This window comes from Dama dama, chromosome 7, assembly GCF_033118175.1.
Source record: "Dama dama isolate Ldn47 chromosome 7, ASM3311817v1, whole genome shotgun sequence".
NCBI lineage: Eukaryota > Metazoa > Chordata > Mammalia > Artiodactyla > Cervidae > Dama > Dama dama.
Genome location: NC_083687.1, coordinates 46,066,374 through 46,091,536, shown reverse-complemented (window position 1 = coordinate 46,091,536; position 25,163 = coordinate 46,066,374). Strand labels below are relative to the sequence as shown.

Here is a 25,163-nt window from a genome sequence, read left to right as displayed (position 1 = left end):
ATATAATCTATAGGTAACATATAAAAGTGTAAGTATATGCATGTTCAAAGGACCCATGCTCTGTGTCTCCAGAGGAAAGGAAACGAATCTAGTCACACTTTACCCATGAACACACAGACTGTAACCATTTTTGTTTGTTTGTTTGCTTTTCCGACAGGAAGGGAGGTGGTGGGGCAGGAGCGAGTGGGTATTTCTGCAGTCAGCTCCTAGAGGGACGGGATTTGCGGTCGCTGTTTCAGCCCTCCTCACCCTTCCCAAGCGCGCGCTGTCTTTCCCTGCCTCTCTCTCCATCACGACCTTCGCCCATAATTCCGCTCCAGCTGCTCCGGAGAGAACCTCTGTGGCTCTCTGCAAACCGTCTTTTTCTAGAAACTCACCCACATGAGTCGTAGGAGGAACTGCCCCCTGCTTTCAGAATGAGTTCAGACGTCCTGTGGGGACTTTCCGCTGAGGGAGGCCGTGTGTTCAGCCTGCCCGGCCCTGGAGGCTGTCCAGCCTCTCTGGCTTCTGGGCCCCGAGTGCGTTTGAAAGCTCTCCCTTCCAACTGTGCAGGCCTTAGAGGTGTAAAGAGCTGCCTTCTGATGGTAACGGAACCACAGCATGTCTGTCCAGATTGTGAATGTGTTGAGTTATTCTTTGCCTTTAGGTTTTGTTTCACATGATGAGGACACTGGTCTGAGTAGTGAAATGTGTGATCAGGGGCATCCAGAATGGGCAGACACGTATTTAAAGGGATGGCTTTGTGTATGTAGTGTGATATAACATTTAAGGGCTTTTATGAATACATTTTAACTTCCTTACACGTCCTTTAAAAAAATTAATGTTCCACGTAGGGAGCTCAGCTCTGTGTTCTTTGGTGACCTAGGTGGGTGGGATGGCATTGTGGGTGGAAAGTAGGGCTAAGGGCAAGGGAATATATGTATACATTCTGTTGTACAAAATTATAAAGCAATTATGAAAAAGTGAAAGTTGCTCAGTTGTGTCCAGCTCTTTGCAACCCCATGGACTATACAGTCCATGGAATTCTCCAGGCCAGAATACTGGAGTGGGTAGCCTTTCCCTTCTCCAGGGGATCTTCCGAACCCAGAGACCAAACCCAGGTCTCCCACATTGCAGGCGGGTTCTTTACCAGCTGAGCCACAAGGGAAGCCCAAGAATCCTGGAGTGGGTAGCCCATCCCTTCTCCAGCGGATCTTCCTGACCCAGGAATCGAACTGGGGTCTCATTATACCCCAGTGAAAAAAGTAATGTTCTAAATATGCTGCCGTAGTACATCAGCTAGTTTCAAGTTTTTCTGACCCTTATGCATATAAGGTTTTTTGATGTTTAGAAAGTGTGTATTTATGAAGAAAGGAGGAAGACCTGACCTCCACTGACTCTCCCCTCAGTGTCTGGTACGTTACATCTGTTCTCTCTTTCGGGAATTCAAATTCATCTCTTGAGGCAGATGGTGCTGTTTAATTTGGGGGTTTTTGTTTCGTTTTGTCTTTGGTGGAAAAGCTGAGTGTGGGGCTGGGAGTGGTGTTGCTTGCCTGGTGTTAGGCAGCCAGTGGGTGGCCCAGCTCGAAGGGAGCCTTGGTTTGTCTGTAAACAAAATCCTTGCTGTTCCCAGGGCCGCCGATGCCTCAACTTCCTTTTCTTGTCCTGAAACGAAACCTCAGGATCCTCTTTCACCAGATTTAAGATTAGGTAACTACTTGTTATCTAGAAATTTAGTTGACCCAACAGTTGTTAAAGACCATGCAAAATGATGAGGAAATGTTACATGAAGACTTGGAACAAATACTTACACAGTCGTTCCTTGGAGTAAGAGGTGGGGATTTTCATGTTAAATACAATATTTAAAAATAACTCACGTATTTTCACCCGCAGCGTGTCATTCATCAAGAGAGATCTTTGACTTATACGTGGAAAGCCTCAAAAAAGTTAAAAGACTGAAAAACACAGAGGATGATTGCAGCAAAATAAGAAATTAGTATCAAAATGAGAAATTAATAGCTTTTGGTATTGATTTCTAACATAATTTCATAGTGACAAGAGAAAAGACTCTGTGAAATTTTTGCATCTTGTTTTATGCCCCTGGATATGTTCCAGTGTCTCCTGGTTTATAGACTGTGGGAACTTGAATACAATTTGTATCCTGCTGTTGTGTGAACATTGTATAAATCTTAATTATGTTGAATTGGTTTATAGTACTTTTCCAGCCTACTGTATCCTTCTACTTTTCTGTCTCTTCATTCCAATAATTTTGAGAGTTTAATATTGAAACTCCAACTAAAAATCTTAATTTACCTACTTAAAAATAATTGTAATACATAGTGGAACCATATGTAACTTTGTTCTGTATTTTCCAAGTCTCCTGTAAGTGTGTTACCATACTTTCATAATTAAAAAAAAAATTAAACAAAAAAGTACTATTTAAAATAATCGGATTTTCATTGTTGGAAGAGTTATATCGTTCCTGCAACCTGGGCCACGTGCCTGTTACACTTCACAGCTGTAAACTTTCCCTAGATCACAAGACTTTGTATGCAACTGTTTTAGTTCACATACCCATTTTGGGGAAAACCTAAAAGGATATTGTCTCAAGTATGTGGTGTTTCAGAATACTGGTTTGCCTAAGATGAAATATAAAATTATCACAAATACTTTCTGATGTACTAGGTTTTTTTTGTGTGTGTGTTGGACTTTTCTCTGGCAGGCCTAGTCAAATTTTACTTGCTACCCTTTAAACATTGAGAGGTCCTGAGATCATTTTATGGTTTGTTTAAAAAGAAGAGAAGTGGGATTTTTCTCCTGGTCAAATTAGAAGATAAAGTTTACCAAGGGTAAAAGTAAGAGAAATAGTATAGAAATGTGTTATAAGCTTTGGGAAAAAAAAGATTATCATGGGAAAACATTCTGAATTATCAGTCAGTTTAGTTCAGTTCAGTCGCTCATTCGTGTCGCTCATTCGAGTCGCTCACTCTTTGCCACCCCACGGACTGCAGCACGCCAGGCCTCCCTGTCCATCACCAACTCCTGGAGTTTACTCAAACTCATGTCCATTGAGTTGGCGATGCCATCCAGCCATCTCATCCTCTGTCGTCCCTTTCTCCTCCTGCCTTCAATCTTTACTAGCATCAGGGTCTTTTCCAAGGAGTCAGTTCTTCACGTCAGGTGGCCAAAGTATTGGAGTTTCAGCTTCAGCATCAGTCCTTCTGATGAATATTCAGGACCGATTTCCTTCAGGATGGACTGACTGGATCTCCTTGCAGTCCAAGGGACTCTCAAGATTCTTCTCCAGCACGACAGTTCAAAAGCATCAATTCTTTGGCACTCAGCTTTCTTTATAGTCCAGCTCTCACATCCATACAAGACTACTGGAAAAACAATAGCCTTGACTAGATGGACCTTTGTTGGCAAAGTAATTTCTCTGCTTTTTAATGTGCTGTCTAGGTTGGTCATAACATTTCTTCCAAGGAGCAAGCGTCTTTTAATTTCATGGCTGCAGTCACCATCTGCAGTGATTTTGGAGCCTCGCAAAATAAAGTCTGACACTGTTTCCACTGTTTCCCCATTTATTTGCCATGAAGTGGTGGGACCACATGCCATGATCTTCGATTTCTGAATGTTGAGCCTCAAGCCAACTTTTTCACTCTCCTCTTTCACTTTCATCAAGAGGCTCTTTAGTTCTTCTTTTCTTTCTGCCATAAGGGTGGTGTATCATCTGCATATCTGAGGTTATTGATATTTCTCCCGGCAGTCTTGATGCCAGCTTGTGCTTCTTCCAGCCCAGCGTTTCTCATGATGTACTCTGCATATAAGTTAAATAAGCAGGGTGACAATATACAGCCTTGACGTACTCCTTTTACTATATGGAACCAGTCTGTGGTTCCATGTCCAGTTCTAACTGTTGCTTCCTGACCTGCAAACAGAGTTCTCAAGAGGCAGGTCAGGTGGTCTGGTATTCCCATCTCTCAGAATTTTCCACAGTTTGTTGTGATCCACACAGTCAAAGGCTTTGGCATAGTCAATAAAGCAGAGGTAGATGTTTTTCTGGAACTCTCTTGCTTTTTCTATGATCCAACAGATGTTGGCAATTAGATCTCCGGTTCCTCTGCCTTTTCTAAATCCGACTTGAACATCTGGAAGTTCACGGTTCACGTACTGTTGAAGACTGGCTTGGAGAATTTTGAGCATTACTTTACTAGCGTGTGAGATGAACGCAATTGTGTGATAGGTTGAGCATTCTTTGGCATTGCCTTTCTTTGGGATTGAAATGAAAACTGACCTTTTCCAGTCCTGTGGCCACTGTTGGGTTTTCCAAATTTGCTGGCATATTGAGTGCAACACTTTCATAGCATCATCTTTTAGGATTTGAAATAGCTCAACTGGAATTCCATCACCTCCCCTAACTTTGTCCCTAGTGATGCTTCCTAAGGCCCATTTGACTTCACTTTCCAAGATGTCTGGCTCTAGGTTGGTGATCACACCATTGTGATTATCTGGGTCTTAAAGATCTTTTTTGTATAGTTCTTCTGTGTATTCTTGCCACCTCTTCTTAATGTCTGCTTCTGTTAGGTCCATACCATTTATGTCCGTTATTGTGCCCATCTTTGCGTGAAATGTTCCCTTGGTATCTCTAATTTTCTTGAAGAGATCTCTAGTCTTTCCCATTCTGTTGTTTTCCTCTATTTCTTTGCATTGATCGCTGAGGAAGGCTTTCTTATTTCTCCTGGCTGTTCTTTGGAACTCTGCATTCAAATAGGAATATCTTTCCTTTTCTCCTTTGCCTTTTGCTTCTCTTCTATTCGCAGCTATTTGTAAGGCCTCCTCAGACAACCATTTTGCCTTTTTGCATTTCTTTTATTTGGGGACGATCTTGATCCCTGTCTCCTGTACAATGTCATGAACCTCCGTCCATAGTTCTTCAGGCACTGTTTCTGTCAGATCTAATCCCTTGAATCTGTTTGCCACTTCCACTGTATCGTAAGGGATTTGATTTAGGTCATACCTGAATGGTCTGGTGGTTTTCCCTACTTTCTTCAATTTAAGTGTGAATTTGGCAGTAAGGAGTTCATGGTCTGTGCCACTGTCAGCTTCTGGTCTTGTTTTTGCCGACTATATAGAACTTCTCTATCTTTGGCTGCAAAGAATATAATCAATCTGATTTTGGTGTTGACCATCTGGTGATGTCCATGTGTAGAGTCTTCTCTTGTGTTGTTGGAAGAGGGTGTTTGCTATGACCAGCACGTTCTCTCAGCAAAACCTTTGCCCTGTTTCATTCTGTACTCCAAGGCCAAATTTGCCTGTTACTCCAGATATTTCTTGACTTCCTACTTTTGCATTCTAGTCCCCTATAATGAAAAGGACATCTTTTTTGGGTGTTAGTTCTAGAAGGTCTTGTTCTTAATGATAAACTAACCAAATGTTTGGATAGATCAGGAAAACATAAATAGATACTGTGAGTCTTGGTGCAGAAGACCAATAGAAAGGTTCTCAGGCCCTTGGGGGAGTTGTTGACCTCCACCAGTGCCTGGTAAGAGTAGAACTGACTCCACATCTGAACTGAGATGAGCCTATTGGTACTAAGAGGACAGGTGTGGGGGTTACATGCTGCTGCAGTCAGCGTATGGTGGGAAAGAAAATAAAACTCCACTTTTCCTTTCCCAGTTTTGTCAAACCTCAAACAAAACAAGAGATGACCTAAGACCATAAGAATAAACACGCACAACTCTGTTATGTGGTGGCTTCCCATTCTTCTCTAAAATAAGTACTGCTGTGACAAATATTTGCATGGATGGTGATTATTTTATTTTTCCATATTTAAGGTAATTTTTTTTAATAAAGAGTCTTACAAGTCGGATAATAGAGGGAGAGAAAATGTATATATTTTCATCATTTGCCATTAAAAACAAGAGATATATCTTGTTAAAATCAGAGGGAAAAAAGACGTATCTTCTCCCTGCATTGCAGGAAGAGTCTACTGTACTTGAAAGCTGTGCTGTGCTTGGTCAGTCCATCGTGTCTGACTCTTGGCGACCCCAGGCTCCTCTGTTCATGGGGATTCTCCAGGCAAGAATACTGGAGTGGGTAGCCTTCCCCTTCTCCAGGGAATCTTCCCTACCCAGGGATCGAACCCAGGTCCTCCTGCATTGCAGGCAGATTCTTTCCCAGCTGAGCCACCAGGGAAGCCCCTGCTTGAAAGCTAGTCGCTTTCAAACCCTGGTGCTCGGCTCTCAGCAGCAGGGATGTAGTGTCTGCTCTCTATTCAGGTAACTTTGATCCGAGCTCCTCTAGTCAGCTCTGATGCAATGTGGGGCATGTTAGAGTATTATGTTTGGTTCACACATTTGACTGATGACTGTGTCAGTAATTAGACTGAAACCGATGTTTATGCTGTGGAAATTAAGGTCCATCTTTCTCTCTCCCTTTGTAGGCAGAGTTACCAAAAAAAGAAAAAAAATTTGTTGATATGTTTATCGCAGAAAACTTGAAAGATCCACAAAAATCACTCTGAACTGTGTCATCCAGAAATAACTACTAGCAATTTGACATATTTCATATATGTATATGTATACATGTGTCTAGACTATATACGTGTACCTTTGCATACATCTGCATATGCACATATAATTACATATGGATACATAATAAAGCACAGTTGGGATCATACAGTACTTATTTTCTGGTGCTCCCCTTTAATGGTATCTGTCACTAATATTTCTCAATGTCATAAGTATTCCTCTTAGACTTTGTTTCAGATGACTGCATGACATTGCATCACACTATTGGTTTATTTCCATTTAATCTAATCATTATCGTAGAACCTTTTTTTCACTTTTCTAATTAACGTGATTTGATGGCATACAAATTATTTGATCAAAGATGTCTTGCTTCTTGTTTGTTAAAAACTCTGAGCATTTGAGAAGCTGATTCCAGATTGTAATATTCATTTTTATATTTATCCTGTAATACTTTTAATAAAAATACTTTGTATTTTAAATACCTATTTTAGAAACTTAACTGTTGTTTGTTTCAGTTTGATCTACTGTCATCTACTCTTCCATGAAGATTGAATGTCTTCATGCTGAGGGGTCAGACTTCAGTGCAAAACTAGATGGACAAGGTTCCTCTTCTTGTAGAGTTTTTTGCTTGGTGGGAAAGTATAGATTGAAACAATTACCTAAATTATTATAGAATTAAAATTGTAATTTATGTTGCAACCCAAAGTCTCAAGAGGCTAATAGAAGTTATTCTTGAGGAATCTAAAGTGGAAAGAAAACAATTCTTCAATTAAACTTATTCTTACTGATTTTTGTAACTAATTTATTATCTTACTGATTTTGTTATCTTTCATAGCTTATATTTAAAATAGAAAACCTCTGTGCTTGATCCGAGGAGTTGCCACAAACCAGATGATAGAATGCAGGCATTTTATGTCTGCCTCTCACCAAATACCCAGTCTGGGAGAGAAGAAATCATTCATCCTTCTGGTTGAGTGTTTGACTCCTGGGCTAGAATATTTTCTGAGTTAGCAAATTTCAAGGTATGAGTTGAATTCTTGCAGCAAGCATTGTGGTTTTGACGCGTGAGATTTCATCATTATGGTCAAAAAGCACCAACCTGCTCACAAAGTAAGTTAAGCCCAAAACAAGCCCAATGATGTAGATAAACATGTACCCAAGACAAGGATCCAATGAAGCCAGTGCTGTTTATAACGTCAATGCAGTGAGACGTGGAGGTCTCTACATCATTTAAGGGGACCGTGCTTCATAGCATACTCAAGGCAAGGATGATGTGACATTTGGTTCTTTTGTTTTACATTTTGTTGCTCAGCAGTTTAGTTAACAGAGATGTGTATTGGGCTAGGAAGTCCTTGGGCCATTTTAGGGTCCAAGAGTTGAAACAAAAGCTGAGATCTAGAGTGATGAGTTAATGAAGAGCCACAGTACAGAACACAGAGCAGAAAATAAGCTTAAATGCCCTCAGATTTATTTGGAGGTGAAACAGGATAAATAAACTGCCAGTGGGGTAATGGGCAGCGGGAGAAGATTAGAGGAGGAAGGAAGTGTCTTGAATTTACTTCCCATGTTATATGGAGCTTTAGGCCAACGTAATATGATAGTCTTAAAAGCACTAAGATTAACTGATACTCATGTTTCCGTTACTTAAATTCACGTATGTTAACATCTTGCCACATTTACCTTCTCTCTCTATATGTTCTGTTTTTGGTTTTGCTCGTGGCACATTTAAAAGTACATGGACACTATCTACTTTTGTGAGTTGACTCTATATATGGCTACTTTTGGGCTTCCCAGGTGGTGCAATGGGAAAGAATCTGCCTGCCAATGCAGGAGACACAAGAGATGCAGGTTCGATCCCTGGGTGGGGAAGATCCCCTGGAGTTGGAAATGGTAACCCAATCTAGCATTCTTGCCTGGAGAGTCCCATGGACAGAGGAGCCTGGCGGGCTGTATAGTCCATGGGGCCGCAGAGTCAGACCCGACTGAGCGCACACACACTTGACTGAATTCTTACTCATTCTTAAACAGTTCAAGTTGATTTTCTTAGTTTTCCTCATTAGATTGTCATATCAGCTGCAAATAAATGATTTTGTTTCTTCCTTTACAATCATGCCTCTTTAAAATTTCCTTTCTTATTTTATCGAGTTGTTCAGGACCTCTAGTTGAAGTATCAAATAGTACCACTGATTTTATCAATGTCAGAATTTAATCAGTGGTACTATTTGATACTTCAAATGCTTTTGGTAGTCTGCAGTTAAATACAGTTTAATAGACCCTAAATAGAGTTAAATATCTATAGTGATATTTCTCCTGCATTGGCAGGTCGATTCTTTCCCATTGCACCACCTGGGAAGCCCGAAAGTAGCCAAAATACAGAGTCAACTCACAAAAGTAGGTAGTTTCCATGTACTTTTAACTGTACCACAAGCAAAACCAAAAACAGAACATACAGAGAGATAAGGTAAATGTGGCAAGATGTTAACATACGTGAATTTAAGTGACAGAAACATGAGTGTCAGTTAATCTTAGTTCTTTTAAGACTATCACATTCCGTTAACTATGACATTCACAGTTAGCTTCTTGTGGATCTTATTTACACAGTTTCAGAAATTATCTTCTAATTATAACTTTCTGGGCATTTTGATGGGAATTGGTATGCAATTTTTATTACTTTGTTTTAACTTCTATAGTGATATTTTTCCATATGGAATTGTAGTGAATTGTAGGAATAGATTTTTCTGGTGTCACGCTATCCTTTTATTACTGAGATAAAACTGACTTGGTGTGGTGATCTTTCAGTCATTTAATATGTTTTGGAGAACCTTTATTTTAATTAGGTCAGTGATATAGATAGTATTAGGACTAGTGAAATACAGATCCACTTGAAAGTTGCTTTTATATACTTTTATCATCAATAAGATTCCTAAATCAGTCAGAGAGTAAAACTATATCCACGATCCCTGGGAGGGCTCCAGAACTTTTTGTTAAACGTAGGTCCTCACCCTTGAAATGGTGAGGAGTCGCTAGCCTAGGAACTTAAGAGCAAGCTCATGCTCACCCTTGCCCCCATTCTGGGAGTTTCACTTTTGAGTGTTGTCTAGAAGATGGTCTTGAAGTTAATCTGCATATTCTACAATCTCAGACATAAATGATTTTAAAAGGTCATCTCAGTTACCTTTTCTAAATAGATTAGAATGGTTAGTATGAAATGTATATTTGAAGGATGGGAAGGGAGTTGATATTTCTTCAAAATCCCTCCTAACAGTCAATAATCATCACACAGTGGTTGTAAAACATGAAGACTATTAGGGCATGAGTTAATAAATCCCTGAAGCCTGAATGTTGGGTCATCACGTCTCTTCCGGGAGAGCTTCCTGACCCAGGAATTGAACTGGGGTCTCCTGTATTTCAGGCAGATGCTTTGCCAGCTGAGCTACCAGGGAAACCCCTCTTTAGTGTGGGAAGGAAGAAATCCAGATGTTCAGATGTATTCTCACTGCTATTACTAATCTGTCTTTAAAAATGCCTCCACATCTCTGGGATGTCTGGGTATGTTCCGTTACCCATTTTTATATAGAATCTAGAAGCTGAATGTGTGGGTTTGAGAAAGAACATCATTTAAAACCAAAATGCTGCTGTAAAGTAGAGGGTTTTGATCTGGGAGCATTTGCTAGTTGTCAGTATTGCTGGTGATTTGGAAAACATAAAATTTATGTTTCCTGTGTTTATAAAGTGCTTACAAGTAAGTCTGAAAACTTTAGTTTTTTAAAAATATAACATTCTCCCAGTCCTGCATTTAGTAACATGCAGATAGTCAAATAAAGGTGAAGGGAAACAATTGGTGATGTAAATTACTTTTCAGGCCAACTTTTGAGTTGGCTGGCTCTTTTTAAGTTGATTCCCAAATAGAATTCTAAAGTAATTGCTCATAGTAGCTGAAAAGAACCAGAAGAGTATTTGTTCAAAATATTTTGGGGCCTTTCTGATGGAGTAGATATTTTGTTAGATGTTAAGGTTATAAAAATGAACAGAACATGGCTCTAGCCTATAAAATCTAGCTTGGGAGACAGGTAACCCGAATAAAGGGCTTCTGTGGGGATACTGTATTATGGAATGGAACTTGTAGGTAGGGGGTGGATTCCCCAGTTTTGTGGGTGACTCCCCGCTTGGGCAGGCATCCCAGGCCCATGCTGCTCCTTGGAGGTGGTGGCGCCACTGACACTGGATTCCTGGTCTCTTGACATGAGTCTGATGATCTGGTTCACACTGGGCTGACCTGCTCAAGGCTTTGAGAAGGAGAATTTCATTCAGCACCTCTCTTTAAGGTGGCTTACTCTGTGTGCTTAAGGGCTGTTTCATTGAGATGCATAGTCATTCCTCTGTGCTTCTCTCATAGTTTTTTTTTTTTTTTTTCTTTTCCCTGGGGGAGGAATTCCCACTGTAGATGATCCAAAAGCAATTTGAATGATCACTTGAGTTATTTTTAATCTGGTATCACACGTTCTCTGAAGTCCTGTACTGTTACCATGTACCTCAGGATGAAGGCTCCGATCCTTTTTTGTGGCTTTTAGTCCTTCCTGATCTTGCCTACTTCTGCAGCCACATCCTTCTCTTTTACACTTGAACTTCAGAAAGGCTGGATGCCTATGGTTCGACTGACTCTATGTGCTGTTTCCAGCTTCATGCTTTTCCCAGAACCTCTTGACTCCACTTCTGCTGTGGACTCATCCATCTTCCCGAGAGCTTCGCCATGGGGAATCCTCCAGAACCCTTGGTTCAGGTCATTCGCTCAGTCATGTCCAGCTCTTTGCGACCCCATGGACTGCAGCATGCCAGGCTTCCCTGTACATCCCCATCTCCTGGAGCTTGCTCAAACTCATGTCCATCGAGCTGATGATGCCATCCAACCATCTCATCCTCTGTCGTCCCCTTCTCCTGCCTTCAGTCTTGCCCAGCATCAGGGTCTTTTCCAGTGAGTCAGCTCTTTGCATCAGGTGGCCAAAGTATTGGAGTTTCAGCTTCAGCATCAGTCCTTCCAAAGAATATTCAAGACTGATTTCCTCTAGGATGGACTGGTTGGATCTCCTTTCAGTCCAAGGGACTCTCGAGAGTCTTCTCCAACACCACAGTTTAAAAGCATCAATCCTTCGTTGCGCAGCTTTCTTTATGGTCTAACTCTCACATCCCTGGGCTGGACCAATTGAGGGACAGCACCTACCACCCCAGAATGATGTTTTCTGAAAGTGTCTCATCCCACCGCTCCATAACCGTAGCTGATGCTCAGCTGTTGGACCTTGCTTCCTTTTTGCCCTTCATGTGCACACGGATCACGTGTAATTTTTCAATTATCAATATAGTAGCTACCTTGTACAAGCACTGTGTGTCAGGCCTTAGCCACGTGCTGGCTTGCACGTGGTGCTCCTCCTGCCTCCGGGCCTTTGTTCGAGTTCTGTGTTCCCCTGGCTGTACCAGATGCAGTTCTTTCCATATCATTTTAGGTTTCATCTTAAATATCAGTATCTCTTTTCTTCACATTTGTTCCCAAACTTAGGTTGCCTAGCACACTGGTAGGTGTTTGATAAATGCTGAATAATTAATGAAACTTTTAAAACTGCATTTTTCATGAGACAGGAAAAGTGTGTCCACACCTCCAGGTATATTTAAAAAATTTTGCTATTGTTTTTTAGGTAACATACGTGTTTTGGATTCTAATTTGTTTTCTCTTGGAAAATACATCTTTTAGAAGATATTAAAACAACCACATCCACATTTGTGTTGTTCATCAACCACCAATGGGAGCTTGCTCCCTGCGAATTCAGTCAGAATTCTCATTAATAGATAATCACATGTCAGATGACAGTTTACAGAATTTGATACTTGGTTGCATCTTAATGGATTAAAACATATGTTTTAAGATATGGCATTTTAAAATTTATCAGTTGCTCTTAGTCAAGGTTCTGTGGACAAGAATTACTTCTGTTCTCTGATCTGTAGCCACATGAAGTGTAAACTAGCCATTATATATTTTTAAAAAATATATTTATGAAAGGAAACTGTTCAGTTGCAATATAAGCTAAACCTGATAACAGTTGAAGGTAATCTGTTCAGCTTTTCCACTCTGTAGTATTATTAATAGATAATTGACTATTTGGTCAAGTAAAAGCAAACCTTGATTTTTCTAAATAAACATGAACTTGTAGAGGAAACAATGTGTGTTGAGTCCTGAGTGTTTCCTGGTAATCATAATGAATGGTTTCCCTGCTCCTCTTTCTCTGTGTCTCTCTCTAAGAAAGCCAAATTACAGGATGGTTAATATTGTAAAGGATTCTTCTCTCAAACACTAGGATGCCCCGATACAAAGGGAACACAGTGAGATACTGCCTCGGTAAATGAACCTCAGCAAATCATACCCGTCTTTGGATTCTCAGTTACGTTATGTAAGTGGTCATACAGATGGATTTTTTTTAACTCTGATTTTCCTAAACTGCTCTTCCATCCATGGAACGTTGGAAGGTGTTCTGGAAATACAGAATGAGAAGAATGCACTGCTGTTACTTTAAGAAGGAAATTAAGCAGGGAGGGAAGAGGTGGATGTTGTGACTGCTGACATTTGTGGCCTCTTTTTCATTTGCGTAAGAGGTGGACTGGCTTTTCTGTAGCCGCGTTGCCATGGAGAGGTAGTGGGGGAGGACTCCTAGGACCGCAGCCTGAGCGAGCTGTTCCTTCTCAGCGCTGCTCCAGAATGTGACGTGCGGGGCGGGGGGCCAGGTGGCTCAGATCACGGGGGGCCGCTGACCTGTTATGCCTGGTAACGTGACTGTGCAGAGACCCCTGGGGGTGACAGACATGTTCGTGGAAGCGCCTGTGGATTCTCTGTGTGAAGTGAATGGATTGTAATGTTGTATGTATTCCCACCCTTCCTGATGTCTTCCACTCGAGACTCGATGAAAAGAGTTGAAACAGATTAAACCAAATGTACGCCCTTGTTACAACAAGAAAGCGGCTCACTTGAGTCGGCGTGTTTGCGTATAGATGAATGACAAAACAGCAAGTCAAATAAACGATGATGGGGATGATACACTCAGAAAGATCTAACAGGGTAGGTGAGACTGGAACCAGATATGACTGTCACTAGCCTGGGATCCTGAGTATACGGGTGTTACAGAGCTCTGTAGCCAGAGCATAAAGAACAGGGAACAATGAAAGTTGTAAGAAATTTCCTACGTAAATAGGTAGAGGAAAATCAGTTGTGTGTTTTATAGATAAACCTGCTTGTGTCTTAGGTGAATGTTAGGAATTCTGTCATTGCTGTTAATAGGTTTTATTGGAAATAGTTTTATGTCAAACAGAAAAGTCTGTTAATGCATTTGTAGTAGCATCATTTTGGGGGGTCTTGTTGGTTTGTTCTCTTGACGTCAGTGGTAGATTGAATGTGATGACTGTTTTGGTCTTTTGTTTTCTTGTGGCTATCATTGCGGATGACGCCTTTGTTTAACAACAAATGTGATTGGTAATTTTAGCTTAAACTCTGAGCTGCGGTTTAAAATATTTCTACATCAAAAATATGTTTCTCTAGAGGAAGTCATATAAGATGTTAAACTTACCAAATATAAAGAAACTTATTTGACATCTCAGTCTTCTGATGAAATCTGAATGATTGTTTTATAGTAGTTGAGTCAGAAATGGTTTAGGTGAAGGTACATTGTATGGCTGTTACAGTCATTAACTGCTTATTACAGCTTATTTTTAAAGATAACTAATTGCCTAATTTAATCCATGAAAGAAATGCTAAACCAAGTCTTTTTTTTTTTTTAATAAAAGTAGTGTTAAGTAAAATCTAGACATGGTATCATACATAGTGGTACATTAATGTAAAGATTTGTAAAATGTACAAATTTATTACTGAATTTACTTGGAAACTATCATTTCACATTAAGGCATTTTGGAAATTTTTCAATAAAAGTAGAAATTGTATATATATTTAAAACTTTGTTAAGTGATAACTTTATTTGGCTTACTAAAACCTTCTACTTCTTTTGTGTTTGAAATATTATATATTAAGAATAATTTCCTTACTTCTTAAATAAAATATTTAAAGGCATATAAGTTTATAAATTACTAGGTATAGATGTTGATGGAGTTGATATTTTCATTATTTTTCTTAGTTTTTAAATTAATTCCCAGGTATACCCATTCAACAGGAGACCAAAATCAGTTTTCTTGATTACTCATGCAAGTGAAAGGGTGATGAGGTGTGAAATATTTGCATATGGTTAGATGATAGCAGGTAATTCTTGGGTGTCCCGTGTGACTCAACTGGTAAAGAATCCGCCTGCAGTGCAAGAGACGTGGGTTCGATCCCTGGGTTGGGAGGATCCCTTGGAGAAGGGAAAGGCTACCCACTCCAGTGTTCTGGCCTGGAGAATTCCAAGTGAATGTTAACTACAAGCTAAAGTAGTGTTCTAAACATTTACCCTGTTGTCTTTTCTGAATCTCACACACTTTTGTGAGGGAGGTACTGTTTGTTTGTTTTTTTTTCCCTCCTTCCCCACCTTCCCCCCATTTTATGGATGAGGAAGCTGAGGTCTAGAGGGTAATTTAATGTCATAGAGATAAGAAGAGATGGGCCAGGATTTGAACCCATGACAGTTTTTAACCACCACACTGGGTTTTGCATGTTAATACTCTAACCTGGCATAGTGTGAAAAGCTTTCCATCCAGGTATCCTGAGATGGAATCCCAGTTTTTTATATCTTAGCCAAGTGATAGTGGAAGTTGCTCCTCTTCTTGCCTCGGTTTTTTTCATATTTGACAACAGAATACATGTGAGTCCCTTAGTTCTAGTGCAAATGTGAAGGCTGGTTCCCTTCACACCCATGGCAATAGTTATTGCTGTCATGTACTGCTATTCATTATGGTAAAGTATAAGATTGTAATCCAAATTATGTTTTATTGCTCCATTTGGAAATAATTACTAGGATAAAAGAGGAATAGAAAATATGATTAAAATAATATTGAACCTTTTTCAGATGTCCATTCAAATATGGATCATTTTAAAGCAGAGTTTGGGGCTTCCCAGGTAGCTCAGTGCTAAAGAATCCCCCTGCAGTGCAGGAGATGCGGGTTCGATCCCTGGGTCTGGACGATCCCCTGGAGAAGGGAATGGTAGCCTACTCCAGTGTTCTTGCCTGGAGAATCCCATGGACAGAGGAGCCTGGCGGGCTGCAGTCCACGGTGTCACAAGAGTCAGACACGGCTGAGTGCCTAGAACAGTGCAAACCCCACAAAGCAGCGTTTCTCCGTCTTGGCGCTCTTGGTGTTTTGGGCAGATGACTGTCGGCAGGGCTTTCCTGTGTGTCATGGGATGTTCAGCAGCATCCCTGGCCTACACCCAGTGGGTGCCAAGTGCTCCCCCTCTGCTGTGACAACCAGAGCTCTCCAGACATTGTCAGATACCCTTTGAAGAGCAAAATCACCCCCAGCCAAAACGCACAGCTAGAGACATACAGACATGCGTCACACCAGTGGACGTAAGGTAACTGCAGAGTGTGTTAAGGATGCCAGCAGAGGATGAGGTGGGGGGCAGGTGTGGCTGCGCGTGGGGGGCTGCTTGGGGTTTGCTGGAACACTGCGCTCTTGACAAAGAAGAGTAGAAGGACCGTGAAGGTCTGAGGAGTGGACGCAGGGCAGGCTGCCCACCAGCAGTGAACCCCGGGGCCTGCCTGGCCGTGCCCGGGACTCAGTTGTGTTTCTTGGCAAAGTTAGGAATGACAGGCTGTCCTCGACCTTTGTAAAAATATTGGGAACCGTGAGTCTGTGATTCTCAAGGGACTGCATATTTAAACTCGGAATGGTTTGCTGTGCATTACAGATAGGGCGTGCCCCTGCTTCTTCCTGGGTGCCTGTCCACGCCCAGATCTGTGTCCAAGCGCAGCCACTTGTAAAGTCAGTTCTTGGGACAGCAAACGAGGATCTTGCTTTTCAGTCCCAAGTGGGAAGTTTACAGATTCTTTCAAGCCACGCATCCCAAGGGTGACTTTGATATATGCCCTAAATTGAACAAGCGGTAGGGACGGAGCGTTCCAGGCCTGCTCTGTAGCAGAGCATTGAGGGAAACTGGATGGAATTCCTCTCTTTCCACAGCAAGTAGCTTCAGCAGGCTGTTTAGTGATGCAACTTTAGTAAGATCACTGTGAGTGTAATTTACTGATCTTTTGTTAATACTAGTGAGTAAAATCGCTGGCTTGTAGTTGCAACATTCTTGTGACTATTACAAGATTCTAATGCCCATGACCTCAGCAGTGATGATAAACCCTTTTACCCCCATGAAACGATGTTGTTGAAATTGGGTCTATCTGAGTGTGGAGAATGGAAATTCATCTTTGAGCCAGAGCCGCGGCCTGTCATCGCTGTGACGTGTGGTACCCAAGAGGAGACACAGGGGAGACAGAGGCTGCTCCCCGAGAGCTCTGTGGGGCTTCGCTTCTCCGCGCCCCTCCCCTTCTCCACACCCCCACTCCAGTTCTGCTGATGGGTTAGATCAGTTCTTGGCTGCTTCCTTCTCCCTTGGGAAGACACTTTCAGCTCGATTTTCCACCCTGAGTCGCCCTGGCAAGTGGGCCTGAGAAAGGTGGCCGAGAGGTTTTTTCCGGTCACTGGCTCTGACAGGTGTGGGTTCAGCCACATTTGCACACGTGCTGTGTTTTGAGGTTTGCACTTGTGTGGTGGGGCCCATATTCCTACCTCTAGGGAAGATGAAAGAGAGATTTACCCATCGGGTGGCTTAAAAATCTCAGAGATGGAAAAGAAGTTTATGCACAGTGGAGAACTGGAGAAGTAAGTGAGACGACAGGTGACAGTGGGCAAAGGGGATAAAATTGTGAAGTGAAAGTGAGTGAAAGTCGCTCAGTCGTGTCTGACTCTTTGCAACCCCATGGACCATACAGTCCATGGAACTCTCCAGGCCAGAATACTGGAGAGGGTGGCCTTTCCCTTCTCCAGGGGATCTTCCCAACCCCGGGATCAAACCCAGCTCTCCCACACTGCAGGTGGATCCTTTACCAGCTGAGCCGCAAGGGAAGCCCTAGAATACTGGAGTGGGGAGCCTATCCCTTCTCCAGCGGATCTTCCCCACCCAGGAATCAGACCAGGGTCTCCTGCGTTGCAGGCGGATTCTTTACCAACTGAGTTATGAGGGAAGCCCAGTTAAATACCCTTAAATAGATCCTGCATTCCATCCAGTCATTTGGATAGATGAAGTTCTGAGGGATGCCCAGAAAGGTAAGAAAAACAGCTTTTCTGGATTTATGGATAGAAGTTTCCGAGAGTTGGGATTTAAGCTTGGTCACGAAAAATTGGGGAGGTATGGATAAATAGGGGCTTCCCTGGTGGCTCAGCAGTAAAGAATCCACCTGCCAATACAGGAGATGCAAGTTTGATCCCTGGGTCGGAAAGATCCCCTGGAAGAGGGCACGGCAACCCACTCCAGTGTTCTTGCCTGGAGAATCCCATGGACAGAGGAGCCTGGAGGGCTGCAGTCCATGGGGTTGCAAAGAGTCTTATGACTTAGTGACTGAACGATGGCAACACAGATAAATACTGTGGGTCAGGTCGTCAGGTGCCAGGATAGATGTTCATGTGGCATTTATGATTTTAGTAAGTGATCCAGGCCTGAAAGCAGTAACGTGCACGCGTGCTCAATGCCAGAGGAGCCAGGGTGTGTGGGCACACACACTGGAGGCCCCAGTGGGGATCAGGAGAGGCTTTGAGAGCATACGGCGCTTAAGCTCAAACACGAAAGAGGGGGAGTTGCCAGCCTGGGCAGAACAGCCTCTTAAATAATACGGAATAGCAGTATAGCGTAGCATTAACTTCACATTCTGGAGGCCACATGCCTGGGTTGAAAGCCTGCAGACAGGTTTCTCCGTGTTAGCACTGCGTTTGCTTCCAGGAGCTGTGGTTTGCTTCTCTGTGATCTATGGGTTGCTTCTCCCTCCTGGGTGGGTTTTGGGGGAGGGTTGAGTGAGTGGGTCCCCATCGAGTCCTCAGGACTGTGTCTGCACAGGGCAAGCACTTGTGCTTTAGCTGTTACTGGTAGATTTCTCCCCAGTAGGGTCAGAAGGAGGGTGAGGGCATCCCAGGAGGTGTGAGGGAAGCCCCGGCAGGCGGTTCTCAGAAGGAGCCCCAAGAGTTTGAAGCCACGCTGGGGGCGGGCGAGCTGCGGGTGGGCACCCCAAAGGCAGTGCAGCCCCTCCTCTTGGAGGAAGGTTTCCAGGAGGACGGATTCTAATGATGGCTCCGGACAGGTAACTTGTGGTTCCTCCACCCAGGTTTTAAAAAATTCATGTGTGTGTTAATTCTGTTTCGCTGGTTTGTTTAACATGTATTTTAGGGAGTTTAAGAAATAGTTGATGGTATCCTGGGTACCCTCATGTGCTACAATATTATTGAAAAGAACTTTCAATCACACTGAAAGAGCTTGAATTTTTCTCAAGTTCAGTTATATTCCAGTGTGCTTTCACTGTAACTTGCCTGACTTGGCCTGTGTGACGCAGCCTCTGAAACAAATGCCTACAGTTGATACACAAGCAGAGTTATTTTTGGCTTGACTAGATCAGATCCATACATATGAGGTTACAAGCCTAATTACTGTTATTTTTGGCCAGAGTCCTTGACAGTGTGGGAGGTGGCCAAGTACTTCCTTTGCGGAAAAAAAATGACATTTGTTCATTGTTTCAATTGTGATGATTGTTTAAAGTATATGGGGTCTTTTTATTTTTTTTTTAGTGATTGTTTTTTAAAGATGCAGATTAGGAATTTTATATGTTGTAAAATTTATCATACATAAAAGTTTGTTCATAACCACTTAATTGTTCTAAGGGTCCAATGCTGTATCATTATTGCTCATGAACTGTTATTACTAGATAATGGTGAAGGACATATTCATGTTTACATGTAATGGTGTGGTGGTTATATTTCAAACAAAGTAATAGATACATACACACTCTATATTATACAAATAGAGATTCGTTTTACACATGCTCTTGCACATGTATACAAAATTATATGAACTGTTATTTGACTATTTAGGCTAATGGACTCAAACAGTAATGTGAATATTTCCCAAAGAATTTATTTTCCTAAAATATAACTTAACATAATGTAATCAGAAGATTTAATGATGGGTTTTCTACGTGTTAGTCGTTTTTGGAAATCCGTTTAGAGACTTTGGTGCTTCCTTTGTAGCGCAAATGGTGAAGAATCCCCAGTTCAATCCCTGGGTCAGGAAGATCCCCTGGAGAAGAGAATAGCTACTCACTCCACTTCGCTGGTGGCTTAGATGGTGAAAAGCCCACCTGCAATGTAGGAGACCTAGGTTCGATCTCTCAGTCAGGAAGATCCCCTGGAGAATGGAAACCCAGTCAAGTATTCTTGCCTGGGAAATCCCATGGACAGAGGAGACTGGTGGGCTACAGTCCATGGGGTTGCAAAGAGTAGGACATGACTGAGTGACTTAATACTTTCACTACACTTTATGGACTTTTTCTCTCTGAGTGTCTTGGCCAGTAATAAAAAGCTATGGTTGACCATTAGTACTGTGGTCCGCACCTGTGACCAGCTATCCATTTCTGCACTTCTTTTCTTTACATTTTGTATTTGTAATGAACCAAGTCACTAATAATAGCATAGAATATTAGTAATTGGAAATGGTTATATGCTATATATTTTCTCCTACTGCTGTTTTCCTCTGCGAAACTATGAAAAGTTTGGGAGTTTTTCTTCTAGGCCATTTATTAACTTATAGAACAGAATACATAATAAGGATTGTTTACAAGATATAGTTAATTTAAACTTTTTGGAGTTTTTTTAGGTCTGTTCTTCCCTGATACCGTATAGAATGGTAGGACTTACCTGATATAAGTGTCAAGACTGTTTGCTGGGTGTCCAGCAGGGTGTGGGGACCCAGTGACTAGCACTTACCTGGTCCCTGTCTGGGTGGGCCCTGCCGAGCAGTAAGGAATCAGACCCTGCACAAGAATTGGGCACAGTAGAATGAGGTACCTGCTGTAACAGGGACAGGGTCACGTGCCATTATTACTTCGCAGTGGCCGCCGGGTCTTGATGAACAACAAAACGAGGGGATGTTTTAGTTTATTTTGACTGTAATTCCCATCATAAAGATCACATCTGTGGTTGGTGACTAAACCTGTTAGACTTTGTTTTCACTTTACTTCGTTCCCCTCCACCACCTACTTAGAATTTTTCATAGCTTTTTACCTCTGATTCTTGCTGGTTGGGGAATTACCCTTTGGGAGAGATGCAAATAGGACTATTTTAGGTTGAAAAAACAGGCTTCTTAACTGACCTGAATATTTTTGACCAACCCGTTGAATTAGATAAATTAAAATGTAAAGAATAGTGGATCTGGCACTTCCCTGGGGGGTCCGGAGGTTAAGACGCCATGCTTCTGCTGCCTGGGACGTGGGTTCCATCCCTGGTCAGGGAACTGGGATCCCATAAGCTTTGCAGTAGGGCCAGAAATATAAAAAATACAAAAGAATAGTGGGTTGTAATATTTATAAGGTGTTATTGCTGTTGGCAATGTTCAGTCGTTCAGTTGTTTCCGACTCTTTACAACCCCATGGACTGTAGCCCGCCAGGATCCTCTGTCCATGAAATTCTCCAGGCAATAATACTGGGGTGGGTTGCCGTTTGCTTCTTCAGGGGATCTTCTTGACCCAGGGATCTAACCTGCATCTTTTGAATCTCCTGCATTGGCAGGTGGCTTCTTTTCCGCTGCACCACCTGGACTGATTAGTAAATGTTAAAATAACCCCAATTTGGAAGGAGGAAACAGGTATCAAATAATTTGAAAGAATGGAATAATACAGAGTTGAAGTGAGAATATTGAAAAAAAAAAAGGATCTACAAGTATGCGTATATATTCATATGTTTACATTCAGATATGTGTGTATATATGTACACACATAAGCAATATATGTATTTTTTAAGCATTTAAGTAAATAAGCAATTATATACTTTTAGGGAATTGAGGCATTCAAGTTTTATTTTTGACTATCCATATTTATATATACATACATGTATTTTTATACATACATATATATTTCAATGAATAATACATTTTCAATATAAGTAATAGACTTAATTTAAAAAATTAAGTAGCACAGAAGCATATGCAATATAAAAAATGAGCATTTCCCCCTTTTCCTGCCCTTGCTTTTTATCTCTTACTCAGAGGTAACCACCCATATTAATTTCCCATCACTTTTTTCACAAAAGTTTATGGAGACATTGCAGCATCATTTAAAAAATATGCACACATGTCCACAAAAGAATTGAATTCCACAATAATCTACTGATCTGAACCACTAATCTTAAATTTAGGTTTCTCATACTTACTCCAAAAAGTCATCACTCAAATCCCCAGGGTTATAAGTATAAATCGAAAGCAAAATCCATCCTAATAGAAAACCATCTACTCGTGAACTGATAAAGTTTGGCTCCACTCAAACCTCTTGTTTGATTTCTGTATCCCATTTATTCCCACCCATCATATTTCTGACTTTTCATTTTTCCACTGATAATAGTTTTATTTACAGAATTATTTACAGAATGCATTTGAATTTACAGAATTATTTACAGAATGCATTTGAAATAGTATGAGAACAAAGTGCTTCCAGTGATCTCTTGTAACCAAACAGATAAAACACAAACCAGAATCTATTAAAATAAACAAGAAGTCTAGACTCTTAATTCTGAATCTGTATGTCCAGCCTTGACCTGTCAATCGTGTTCTATTTGGCTTCTCTTGAAGCTGCTTCCCTGGAATAAGCCCCCGTCTGTTCGGTCTCATGTTACAAATTCATTATCATGTTTGCAGAAGGACTTCTCATCCGTCATAGACCCAGTTTAAGGTTCTCTGTTCATTTGTTCATATAGTAAGTGATTGAATGATCCCTGAATGTCCATAAAACGCTGACTCTGTCATATGTGAGTATCGTGCTAAGTGTGAATAGAGAGCTGTGACAACCGGTCATTTGCTTCTGGGTCACACAGACTGGTACCATCTTTGGTCCAGCCACCAAAACCTTAACTTCCCATGTTATTTTAGACTCCTGATTCCTTACTCCATATGCTAACTTTTTACCACCTTCTCCTGTCACTCTGCATAATTGCCTTCTGTTGTGTAACACCTGGGCGGCTCAGACCGTAAAGAATCTGCCTGCAATGCCGGAGACCCAGGTTTGATCCCTGGGTGCGGAAGATCCCCTGGAGAAGGGCATGGCTGTCACCCCAATGTTCTTGCCTGGAGAATCCCATGGACAGAGGAGCCTGGCGGGCTACCGTCCGTGGGGTCACAGAGAGTCAGACACGACTGAGCGACTAACACACGTAACTCCTACTCGTGACGTCCCTGTATGCTTAGTCCTATGCTTTCCTCATGCTCTCTCCTCACAGAAGCCTTTTCACTTCCCCTGGAATTTACATCGGCTCTCACATTTTGACAGTATTTAATAGGCTGAACTAATCAGTAATTTATTTAAAAAGAACTTTAAGAAGAAAAAGTGCTTTCCGTTTTTCAAAGGATTTTTCAGAGCTGATAATTTGCTTGCTATTTGTAATGTGTACTAGAACATAGATTGGGAGGAAAATCATCTATTTCAATTTTGTGTTTTTTAAAAAAATGCACACATCCATTTTTATATTTTGATACAAGTAGATGTATACTATATAGGTTGTTCTGCTCCTTGGGTTTCATACTTTTCTTTTTTTTTTTTTTAAACATTGTGTTTAGAAACCTTTACAGTCTTCAAGTTCTTACCTTCCCTTTGCCCAACTGAAAGGAATTACACTGGTGATCACATGTCTAGAAATGATGATTTATTTATTTTTTTTTATTGTCCTTTCCGGCTTTGGTGTGTACAAACCTGACTCCTAGTGGTAACTCACAAGTTACTGAATTTCCTATTGGCTCCAGTTATTTCTGAGTCCGTGACCTCGATTGAGGGCTTACTGTGCTCGGCCTTTGGATACCTAGCTTCATTTACTTCCCACTTCCATATCATTTCTTGCTTATGATTGTTATTTGAACCAATGATATGTGAGGAGTACTTTGGTAATTAAAAATTTTATTTTCAGACTGAGTTCCTTCTTTTGTTTCTTTTTTATACTTTAGATGATGTGAGTTTAAAAATGATTATAAATAGAGTAGTGTAATAAACCTCTGTTTAGCTACCACCTAGGTTTAGTAATTCACCCCTGGACAGCCAGTCTGGTTTCCTTACCTCCTCTGGGCTCTTCCCCTCCTATGTGTGTTTTAGGACCTCAGATAAATCATTTTGTTGATACGTTTTTGTTATATAAGCTCCGAAAGACAAAACAAAATTTTTTTTTTTTTCATGATCACAGTACATTTATGAAACCAAAAAAAAAAAAAAATTCCTTAATAGATCAATTATCCTATCGGTGTTTAAATTACCAGTTCTCTGCAGTGTCATCATTTTTTAAACATTTTGTTAGCATCAAGGAAAATAAGGTCCACATATTCTGTAGTTTGATATGTGTTTCATTTTTTTTATCGATAGGCACAATTCCCAATTCTCTCTCTTTCTTTGCAAATTGGTTCCCAAAGAAACTAGGCTTTTTGTCCTGTAAAACTTTTCATTATTGGTTTGTTTTTAAAGGTTCAAATATATAAGTAGATTTCTTTAAAAATTGTTTTAACTGGTGCCTCTTAAGTTTCCAGATACTTTTACGTATCATCAGATTATATTTGAACATGCATTTGTTGACCAACATTACTCCATTTATAGCTTTCTTTATGACTTTCAAATCCATATTTGTAGATTTGAAATATAGAATGTCCTTTGAAATAAAAAGTCACAAGAAAAAACAAGACAGAATAGATAAAATTACTTTAAAGACAGCTATGAGAGGTGCCCACAGCTGTGCATTAGATAGCAAATGCACTGTGCCTGCTCCATTTGCAGCAGGAGCTCAGGGAATAATGTGGATTTCTACATCCATGGGTCCCTAGTTGCTGTTCATCAGTGCTTTATTTGTCCTTAAAATCGACTTTTGTCTAACTTGTACGAGTCTCTAAGACCCCCTCCTAATCTTCCGTGGTGGCTCAGATGGTAAAGCGTCTGCCTGCAATGCAGGAGACCCAGGTTCCATCCCTTGGTTGGGAAGATCCCCTGGAGAAGGAAATGGCAACCCACTCCAGTACTCTTGCCTGGAAAATCCCATGGACGGAGGAGCCTGGTAGGCTACAGTCCATAGGGTCGCAAAGACTTCACTTTCACTTTCACTTTCCAGACACTGTAACATAATCACTAAACTCTTTTTACTTTCTAGGCAGCCAGATGTTATCTCAATAAGATTGTGAAGTTTGAATATGAACTCCCTCCAGCTTCCTTCTCTTGTCAGCAGACTTTTCACAGGACCCACCCCTCTCCTGCCCTTCCCTCTGACCTCAGAGCATCGCCCTGGGTGTTTCCCTATTCAGAATCAGCTCTCCTGCCTAGACTCCGGGCTGGCCTCCACTTTCCTCAGAGCCTTGCCCTCCACATCCCAACTCTTGCCCGTATCTCTCCTCTCTTTTTATTGATTCCTTCCCTTGGGTCTGGGGCA

General features: G+C 41.3%; 1 protein-coding gene and 1 long non-coding RNA gene across 7 annotated transcripts in view; both read left to right on the top strand.

Moving 5' to 3' along the window:
* Positions 1–25,163, top strand: part of HIVEP1 (HIVEP zinc finger 1) — a 130,263-nt gene that overhangs the window by 41,743 nt on the left and 63,357 nt on the right. The window lies entirely within an intron of this gene.
* Positions 446–2,660, top strand: LOC133059910 (uncharacterized). Its single transcript, XR_009693649.1, has 4 exons — positions 446–584; positions 1,331–1,394; positions 1,613–1,689; positions 1,873–2,660. It is a non-coding gene; the product is annotated as an uncharacterized LOC133059910 (long non-coding RNA).